Below are 12,047 nucleotides of genomic sequence, written 5' to 3' on the forward strand. Positions count from 1 at the left end.
CGGCCGCATCACTGCGTTTAGTAGGTACGCAAATCTAATATTTAATTCTAAGCGGATCGATCATGGGAATAAACGCGATCAATTAAACCAATAAAATGAACACATTTGAAAAGGTATTTATTTTAATTATCTGGACGTCAATGAAACGTTTTCGTTGGATTCCAAGGCGGCAGAATCCTATGGCTTATAAAACACGCGTCATCATCTCGTGACTTAAAATATTATTTATAATAGTAATGCAATATTGGCACACGAACCGCGTACGTGGTCGATCACACGCACAAATCGTACTCGTATATTCGCATCGGGTTGTTGTGACTTTTGTGATTTTCCTTTCGTCTTCTCTACCCGCAGCTTTCGTAGTCATAATAACATTAATTATTCACATCATTATGGTCTATTATTATTGTAATACCAGTACACCATTGCACCGAAATGGAATAAATTCGTCTCCCCGGATGTGACAAAGTGTCTTCCGTCTACCGTCCGGGTCATACTCGGACATTATTATTTGATATTATAATATAGTTTAATATTGCATACCATATTATTCCTTCTATTATAATATTAAAATCTATTTATAACGCTTTGACCTTTGGAATTTATAATATGATATCCCTATTTGTTTTGCACGTCGATATTTTAAGGCCCGCAAACGTGTTACCAATATTATTATCATTAGTTTACATACATATTACCTTCATTTTATGTAAACCTTCGAATTTATTATAGTTAAAAGTGCGTGTGTACACTCGCTCAGTGTGCAGCGTCTTTACGAAAGTCGTAAAATATTTACGTCAGTTATTATTCTTATTATTAGATTTTGATGATTAAATTATATTATATTCCTACTACGAACGTTCGTTAATCGTTTGGTATAACCGCGTATAAAATAATAATAACGAGTATTATACTAGGAACTGCCTCCGTTCTAATTGCATAATAGTATTATAATATATAATAGGCAAAGCAATCGGCAGATTTAATACATAGTATTCTGCACACAGGTACAATTATAGCCATGGTAATGAGGAAGGGGAAACGAGTGTCACTCTGAAAATTACAGTACACAAATATTATGGTGATATTATTGCAAAATAGTAACTGTGCGGACATTTTAGAACAAATTAACCAAACCTTGCAAGTCTTGCGTTTTTCGAAACCGATAATAAATACAGTCGATCTGTTGATGCGTTTCTACTTTTAAACATAAGCTGACACGCTGTAGTTCTGATATAGCCTAATATATTATAGTCGACGATACAATAATAATATGTTATGTACATCACAAATCACGCGGTATGCACATAATATATACCCACGAATGTCAAGAATAGTCTTCCAATAATTTCAAAGCAATTGCCTCCTACATTAGGCAGTAAGTTGACCCTTTTAGTACTCGAATTGGCTTCGATAAATAATATTTAATAGGTACATCGATAGTTTGATTGTTATTGAAAATAAAACAAGACGTATTCCGTATCGGGGATTTTAGATAAAGTTATACACTAAATTTAATTCAACTAATTATTGTGAATAGAAACCAATAAATCATATATTGTTATAAATTATAATATTAAAATTTAACTCGGGCAAAAACTGGATCACCAAATAGGCTGAACAAGATTTATAAATACGTCATGCCCAACGCTTTTTGTCATTTGATAGATTTTTTTTTTAATAGATACCAAACTTTAATCCGCCCGTCTTTAAAATGTTTTCTCTCTTTTACTAAAAATGTTAATTTTATAATTTTACACCGAATTTACGTGTTGATAACGTAACGGTGCACAGCTCTAGCTGATTATGCTGTACCAATCTAGTCTTCGATGATTTTTAGTGGTAATATTTTTCTGATAAAAATAGGTATAATTCTGCAGTAATGCGATTGAATAAAATGATGAATTATTTTATTGTTTATTAACAAGGGAATGATAATAGAAGCAATTTTGGTATATTATCCAAAAAGCTTACTACTTAAATTGCCTCCAAAAAAAGCCGGCGCTCGACGACAATTCGGGTGAAAAAGGTCACCTTTTTTATTTAGCTACCTAGATCTGAGAGGGCAATTCGTATGCTCTGGCGAGGCAGTGTTGATGAGGAGTGTCAGTTATACAAAAGAGACTATTTATATTAATATATGGGGTGGCGTATTGTCAATATTACTATACTAATCTTGTTTGTACAGTATAATTACTAATTAGACATGTTGCAAGCGGTATTGTGTAGAAGAATACAATTTTTTAAAAGGGCTTATTATAAACACTTAAAATACGCTCTTCGAAAAAAGTATTTCAAATATTATGTAAGGACATAATAAGGTACATTAAATTTAACTATAATTTCGAAAAGAAAAAAAATATTTTTTAAAAGTATACTGATGTAATTTATAGTAGGTACCCATACACGCGTTATCTGCCGTTATCTGTATAATGCAGTATATTATATTAGACTATAATAGGTAATTATTATTATCAGTATTGGTTATTTAACGTTTATCTAAATTATTGTTTATTGTAAAAGGTAGAGGTACCTAACCTATTGTAATTTATTTTAACGTTTTATAATCGTTAATCGTTATTATATATTTTAATTATAAACGGATAAATGATTTATTTTTTTTTAAATGAACATTCAGTGGGTATCTACAATCTACTTCTTATATACAAATATAAAAATCCAAATATTTAATTACTAGCGCGCTGAGATTATTAAACAGTGTAACGATTTGTGTATTGTGTTTAGAATACGTCATATTCGAACGTAAATATTAAAATGCTAAACACTGAATGCTGCAATAATACGAAGGCAATTAAAGACTACGGCAGTATATGTATTGTATATTATAGCATTTAAATTCAAAATGCCTTCTTATTAGTTACACACACAGTCACACAGAACGGTACCTATCACTAAATACTATGGTTATTAGTTTGTGTGGTTAATTAATAATTGATATTGTAAACTTATCCATTTTGTGTCACCTATGTATACAACATATTTACATATCATGTTTATTGCTTGCTTAAAAAAAATAAGCTTTGTCTATAAATTGTACTAGAAAAGTCTTCTAATTCTCCTCTATGACTGATACTCCCAAAAATTCGACCAATGTTGTACAATTTGGTGTATAAGAAAAACAAATTCAAAAAGTCGAAACGCATCATTACTCATCAACACGAAAAGGAATTCATATTTTAATTTTTCATACATTTTGTACATGGTGAACAGGAAAACTTAATTTTTAAGCGTAAATTCTAGAATATTACGGTTTTTATTTAAAAATTGTATTCACATAACCACCAATTCCAAATTCCAGTTTGTTTAAGTCTTGAAAACCACACAGTTGTTTGTTATGATAAATTGTCATTTATTACTTAATTTTTCGTCAGTTAAGACGATGCGTATTTGTATACATTCGTCCGCATTCCACGGTAAAAAGATTCACTGGGTTAGGTCTTCATAATGTGATCACTAACTATAAATGTGTCGAAGTAATAGGTTATCTATAAATCTTGTAGAAAACACGGCTAAATGGATGTACACATATTGCATATACCTTTTTTTGACACAGGTGCTAAAGCAAGAATAAATATATTATTGTAACTTCGCATATTTCAAGAACTGTAAGGAGTTATAAAAAAATATCACTCTGAAATGTTTTTTCTGTATGTGACGATGTGAGCATTATCATTGCGCAAATGTACAATAATAACGCGGCCATCATATTATGTACTATCTATCGTAAAGATACGAATAAATGTTTTGCCATACTTCTTCCAAACTTCAGATTATTTTAGCTACGGTATTAAAGCAATGTTTTATTATTTTTAGTATTTTGTTCCGTGAGGACTTTTTGTGGTAAAAAGTACCTAAGTGCTCGAATGAAATAGTTTGAAGTCGTTGTATTTCATTTCTCACGTTAATTTAATTTTATTGAAAACTAATAATTATTCTTTATGGTTTTCTGTACCTATATTATATATATATGTAAATAAATTTTTCAATGTCGTTGTCGAAATAATAGCATTAAACCTATAATTTCATTTTTATATACTTATTGTAAATTGCCAAAAATGTCCTATTCGTACAATGTAATTACGTTCGTGTAAAAGCACATAAAAATGTTTGTAGCCCATTTTGATATAATGCTATGACATTGTAACGGAAATTCGGGACCCGAAGACAATAATATCGTGGACGAGTGGAACTCGCGGAACATTGGACGCACGACCATAACGTTTTGCCAGCGGTCACGCCATTGAAGAATTGGTAAAAATAATGATACACAACAAAGTTTTTAATGCATTTGGTATTTTATTTAAAAAAAAAAAATATTAATCCGAAAGGCGAAAACACAAAAAAATAATGACAAATAACGAGCGGTTGTTGTTATATTGCACAATATTCAATAGATATTTTCTCGATGTTAGGCTATTGCAGTACATAATAAATAATATATACAGTATATATATGTTCGTATAAGTATATATTGTAAGAGTCGGTGTATAATGTGATCGCAAACAACGATTTTCCGTTACTGTCTATCACACACACAATCTTGTATTATTAGTTATTACAATTTATTTCCAACTTGCAAATCGATGAGCGGTGGTCAAACGCTGGGGAGAAGGGGGGCGGTTATGAAGAGGAATAAATCCGCCCCATGACCTTTTTTTCAATATTTATAATAACTTGGATATAGGTATGTATTATATTAACGATAAATTATATTTTTAATGATCGGATTGCGTGTATGTTAAAAAATCATGCCCTCCCCCCCCTTCGTGGTAAAATCTTTTGACCACCATTGCAATGGATCTATATCTTTAAAGGTTCTGAATAAAGATATATGAAATTTACTACGAAGATGTGAAGTCCACTCAAGAACAGATGAGCATAACCTTTGAAATTTTACAATTTTTGTGGTAATACTTATTTTATATTAAATAATATTTTATTGGATCCAAAAAAACATTTAATACAGAGGCCCGATGTTGTATGTGTGTGTATGTGTGTGTGTATGCCTGTGTATGTGTACTTACCTGTGAANGCGGGTAACACGTACCAACACTCAAACTTTTTAAACAATTTTCATCGTTTCATGTGTGATCGAGAGCCGCGCAATGTTAATTAGTAATTAATATTCAAATACTATTACTATGAAATCCACCCAAGGTAACGATAATATAATAATTTTATACACCTATTTGCCCAAAGAGACGTATGATATGTAGTAACTAACATTGATTCACCTAAAAACGCACAATAAAGATTCTACTAACAAAAAAATATTGTTTGCGGACAGCCTAAAAAAAAATTGGTGAACTGCTTGTTTAATAAAATAACTAAAACATATATTAGTTATAATTTTTTCTTATGTTGTATAATATATTCATAGGCTGTTACTATATAAAATATTATTAATTATTATGTATCCGTATATAAATGTAAAATGGTTTGTTTTGCTCATTTAATTCAGTAAAAAAAACACTGGACAGGCTTCAATTAAAAGTATATCAATATATAGACACCTTGAGACTCGGAGAGTGTTTTAAGCTTCATTTTTTAACCCTTATATGTTGCTGTAGGGTGATTCCCACACATGGATTTTCATTTTGGTTCATGAAAATTCAATAATATTTTTTTTATGTGTATGGTTGCTATTGGTTACAGAAATACAATATTTAAAACAATATGTTTAAACTAGCCTAGGTACCCGTCATTCGATGCTATGGGATTTTTTTAATGAAAGAAAATAATGTCTAATTTATTGTTTGTTATTAAAATGTACAATAAAAGGCAATGCACTATACTTCTAGCTTATAGACTCAAAAAATACTCAACCGGTTTTGATGAAAGCTTCAGATATACCTATTGTTCTTAGAAATATCAAATTCAGAGATTAGTTTGAACCACATTCGAAAATATACTAAGTGCTATATCAAATCGATTGCCAATCTCAGTTTAATTAGTTCACAAAGCAAGAAGCACTGCACCGATGCCATTTTTCCCGTGAACATGAAGTACTTACGGATACCTATCGGGTAACCGAGAAACCTCTCAATAATTTCATTATGTTTGAATTTTACAGGAAATATAATTTGGTTTTTTCATTAATAAGAGAACGCGATATATCACTTCTGTTAACTATATTGTTCATGAAATCATACGCACAAAAAAATGAAAAAAATATTCAAACATCCACGAACCCATCTAAACAAAACTTATTGGTTTTTTCTTCTATTTGTACCACTTAAACTATTTTTCCTGAAGAAATGTTTTTATCGCTTCTAAAATTTAAAAAAAAAATCTGAATGTCGTCAACGAATGCTAAATTATGAATCACTGATGTGACATAAATCAAGTATTTACCATCAATATTCTATTACGACCATTACTCATTTATAATTATTAAAAACAAAACAAAAAAACCAATAAGTTATAAACCAACAGGTACATTAATTATACACCACCGTTCTACTCGCAAGTCGTAGTCGTATAGGTATATTTTATAATATTATATCGACAGAAGACGTTCTTAAACAATATAGTTTTCGAGTTTTTCGACTTAAAAGTTAACAGCTATGAACATATGACGGACTAATTGGATAATATTTTTCGGAAACAAACTGCTATCATTAACATGTATGCCACGCATGTACGTGAAAATCAATATTACAAGAGGAGTTAGTTGGACGGGCACATATTTATGTAAAAAATATACATGTTTGGTTTGTACACGGATAATATAAACGTATATTTTAAGTGATATAATATGTATGTGTTTTTTTTTTTAGAAAATTGAAAAAACTCTTTTACATAAATATATTATATTTATAATATAGGTTAGGAAGTACTCGGAGGGGGGAGGGGTCGACGATGTCCGGACATTTATTTTCTACAGGTTTACCTAGACAAATAACACTAATTACACGGTTTTCGATTTTCGATTTTCCGTAATGTTTTTAGCCAATAATAATTGACCTTGTTGCGAAAATAACCGCTGAAAAAAAACTTCCTATAAATTTACCTATAGGTTGTATAGGTACGATTTTAATAATTGTACATATGGTCATATGGGTACTTTCTTACGTAGTATGCCTACCTAACCTACTATAATATATGGATAAATGGATCTATACATTAGAGTGTTCAGCTTTTCGAACTTGCATTCTTACATTAATTATAAGTGAAGCTGCGGGCGTATATCATGTAAGGGTCGAGGGTCCGTAGTATTTAATAAAATAATAATATGATATGGTATTATTTTCTACAGTAATAATATGAAATGGTTTTTCATCGTCATCTGCACAAATGAAATGTGTCGAGTGGGCATATGTCCCGTATAATGATTTTATTTTTTAAAATTCATGGTAAAACGTGCCATGAACAATATCTATAATTCGCTTTGTATACAATGTTGTTTCTGTTTTTTTTTCGAAACACTAGAGTGTAGAAAGGAAACTCAAAAAAGTTGTAGCTTTCAAATATTATGAAAGCGCTTATGAGGAAGGAGGTTTGTCACGTGCTGACATTTTCAGACATCATGCCATGCTGACTTCAGTCTTCAGCAGTCTTATTCATTCCCTGCTGTTTTATGTCCTGGTCATTCGTGGCACTAATTTTTTTTTAAAACTATATCTTCTATTTGACTGTTCATGCCATAGTCATGGGGGGGGGGGGGCTATGGGGACTTGATCCACAAAAAGTACTCTAGTGTTGTATCAATAATTTTTAAGATTTAATTTATTAAGATTTTGTTGATACTTAATATTCAGTAGCAATATAATTATTTAGGTATATACTATAACTATAGTCTATAAGAGGGTTTCTTAAACTATCTTCCGTGGAAATTCAGGGTTCCGTGGAGGTCACTTCAGGGTTTCTCAATACTAGTGCTTTTTTCAAAATTTCAAATATTAACACATTATTATAACTTTTATTGCAAATAATCCTCACATAAAATAACGCATTAAAAATATTGAAACAAACTAGGTAGTGGTTCTAATTGTCGATCTGTCATAAGCATAACTTATCGTTGAAAGCTTGGTACTAAAAAGCTAAAAAAAAATTAGGGGTTTCCACGATAATAGTGAAAAGAAAAAAGGGTTCCACGGATAAAAAAAGTTTAGGAAACGCTGGTCTACAAGTATTACATACATTATACCAGTTATATGCCTATTCAATAAGATAATATTTACTTGGAAGTTGGAAAGATTATTACATTAATAATTATAGTAGAATATTTGATTATATTCTTATTGTAAATTAATATTATTGATCTATTGTAAGTTCTGTAAGTAATATGTATATTATACATATAGTAGATTTATTTACCTCCTAGTAATTTAGATTCGTTGTCTCCGTATTATAAACGTAGGTACAAGGCAAATTTGCTATACATCAGTGTAACCAATTTTGTCGGTTCTGGTCACCTATACCTATGAGTATTGGCCTGATAAAAATTGTCGTTTAATTGAAAAATTAAATGACACCGCTGCAGGTTTATTAAATCATGGTTCACGCCTTTAAAAAGATAGATATTTCAATCAAAACATTTTTAATAACTGTAAATCTATTTATAATGTAATCTGTACTTTTCTTTTAGTTGAAAAAAAATATGTGTAGGTACGTTTATGTACGGTGATGATGTACTCCTCTTTTGTATTGTGTTATACAAATGCTAATTTTTGGTTTTAGACTAGTTTTAGTCTTTTCATATACATTTTTGTTGGTAGGTAGGTACCTACATTTTATAGCTTACATTTGACGAAGTATATTATGTTATACAGAAATACATACTGCAGTGGATTCTTTTGACGTGTATATTTTATTTTTATTTTTTATTCCGACGAGTGGACGTATATAGGTATAAGTATAATATTATGTACCTGCAGTAATATAATACCTATGGCAGTTATTATTTCGTCAGTAACATAGTATGTTTTTCTGCCTTTAAATAACTTAGATAGGGAAGCAAGAATAAAATAGCGGTTGCATCATTCCTTTTACTCTGTCGAATTTGCTATTATATAACCTTTTTTTATTTGTATTTTTTAAAAGCTTATCTCTTTTTCACGCCATAAAACCCCGTAAATTACGGTAATCAACTACGAATTCCTTACAAATCAAGCCAAGTGAAAAATATTAGCTTATAGGAATGCGAAGGCAATTTTATTGTTAAATTTTTACGGGAAAAAAACTAACAAGGATTACGGAGGTATATCCGGTTATTATATCAGTAAACAGTGCTTTTTATGCATAATATTAATATTATAATATAGTATGTACAATGTACACGAGACCGATTCTCTGTAAAATATACAAAACTATATTGTCTTCCGTTTGAAGTAAAATCTAAACGTATACCTACATGCATAGATACTTATTTGTTCCGATCCTATAGCATAAATAATATTCTATTTACTGAAATATTTAGTTAATAAATATAATAATATTAATGTATATTATATATGTATGTACTTGCATAATATATATTCAAGGCTGGGTTAGTTACTTTATTTCTTAAAACTAGTTTAAGTTGGTAAAATATAAGTAGGCATCATTAGGCACAACGTAGTAACATAGTATTATGTTCTATTATATTTTTAAATTATTAAATTATTATAAAATGTTTCTAATTCTATGTTATAATTGTTTTGACTTTTAAAGTGAAAAAATAATAGGCATTATATAATTTATTCGAAAACATAGGTACACTTTAAATCATATACTATACAAAGCACGAAACAAATTATATGAAATAATATTACATTAATCGTATTTTTTTTACTATGCAATCAGTAAACATCAAACTAAAGTGCTCCAGTATCAGTTATCTACTTATCATAGATACTTTGCTGATATAGAAATATATAGGCATAACTAGGATCAGTAGGATCCCTGCTTGGATTCATGACATTTTTAGGTAGCAAAATAATAGGTATGGGGACAGCAAGTCACAGTTTTAACTTATAAGTTATAAATTATTCAATATTGTTCATATTAGTTAGGTTAAACAATAAACATACTAGTTGGTATTTTTTAAATTGTATAAAAAAAAGTTATGGGTATTATTTGGGTACATTTTTACAAAAAAACAAAATGGGTCTCCTTCAAACAATTCCACCTATATTATACTTTGAACATTATATGTACATAATATACCATAATATATTAGTATTGTATAACATTATTATTATATTATTAAAATAATAAAATCCCGCTTGAATCGTTATATTCAATATAGTATATTTATAACTAAAATCAAATTAATTTTGTTAGCTAAACCAGCTACTCATTTTCATTAGATAAAAATGCCTGTTTTAACATTAAATGCATATGAGTCTTAATGATTATTGATTGTGTAATAATAAGTGCCTACATGTACAGAGAGATAATGTACCTACCTTCTGAAAGTAGTAGTGTAAATCAATGCTAAATATTGGCGAAAGAAAAATGTTGAAATTAACACATTGAAAATTATTTAAATTATAAAAACCATGCCTAAATTGGTAATTGTTGCTATAGCAATAGTTTTTACTTGTAATCTATACGTTTTGCATTTTGTATTTTTTTTTTTTTATTTTATTTTTTTTTTTATTTGGCATAAACAATCTATACTATTTAAAGCACAATAAGTTTATATGATAAGAGTAATAGAACATGATTGTTTTGAATAAGCAACCACCCATTAGTGGTTCTTGGCTAATGAAAATTTTTTTTTAAATGTTTAGTTATTATTATTTAGAGAGTTAGACATTAAAGTTTTATAAGAGGTCACGGCACCACTTCCTTATTTTGTATTTTAAAAAGATTATTTCAGAATTTCCTCAAATCCTACCTCTCAGCTTATAATTTTATAGTGTATGTAAAATAAATAATTTTTTTTTTGAAAATTTTTCTGAAAAAAAGTTGATCGTATATAAAGATGCGTTATTCAACATCATAATATGATATGAAGTAATTTGTAAGTATATGCATTACACTATACAATATATAATTATATAAAATACTAAAGCTTTTGGTTGTTATGTTACCAGTGGTAAGTGGTTACTATTGTCAGGCTGTATAATATGAGAGTAATGTGTAAATAGTAAATACAGTATTAAATAATAAAATAGTAAATTAATTCTAGTTGTTAAATGATAACTATTGTTAATAAGACAATAAAACATAAAAATATGATGTTAAACAAATTTTTAAAAAAAATTATTTTATTTTTGGCCAAAAGTAATAAATATTTTTCCGCTATTACAAAGTAAAAGAAGCTATAGGGGGATTATACCCCTCCTCCTATCATGTGTGTGCAACTGATAACGGTGGGTAATTAGATAAATTGGTTCTAAAACGAAAACTTATTTAACCCTTTCAATCGTTAGTTTAAAACGAGATTATTTCGTTACCATGGACAGCAATATACAGATTGTATTTGCACGGAGGGTATGGAGCATCATATGGAATGTTTAATTTATAATTAGGTACTAAACATTTTACTATTCTTTCCAAACCAGTGAGAGCATAACATTATACTTATTACTTACGTATAAAATATAATCATTGTGCACAATGATTTTGAGATTTATATATTTAAGTACTAGAGTACTTAGAGTACCCAAATATACTATAATACATTAAAGTTCAACGGTCAAAACATAACTTGGTATCACAATATTAAATATCTTGGAGTTTTATTAGATAAAAAACTCACTTGGAATCCTCATAAATCATCGAAATTACAGCAAGAATACCAACGCTTAAAAATATTATATCCACTTATAAATCGGCAAACTTCATTGAACTGGAAGTGCTCACTATTATTATATAAACAAATAATTCACCCTTTAATTTTATATGCAGCCCCGGTCTGGGGTCAATGTGCTACAACTCATATACACAAAATGCAAGTATTACAATCAAAAGTCCTACGTGTAATTTCAAATGCCCCATGGTTTGTCCGAAATGACGCACTGCACACAGATTTCAAAATTCCAACTATCAAAAACTACATAAAAGAATTATCAGTAAGCTTCTTTAACAAATTA

Source organism: Myzus persicae, unplaced genomic scaffold, assembly GCF_001856785.1.
Source record: "Myzus persicae strain clone G006 unplaced genomic scaffold, MPER_G0061.0, whole genome shotgun sequence".
Taxonomy (NCBI): domain Eukaryota; kingdom Metazoa; phylum Arthropoda; class Insecta; order Hemiptera; family Aphididae; genus Myzus; species Myzus persicae.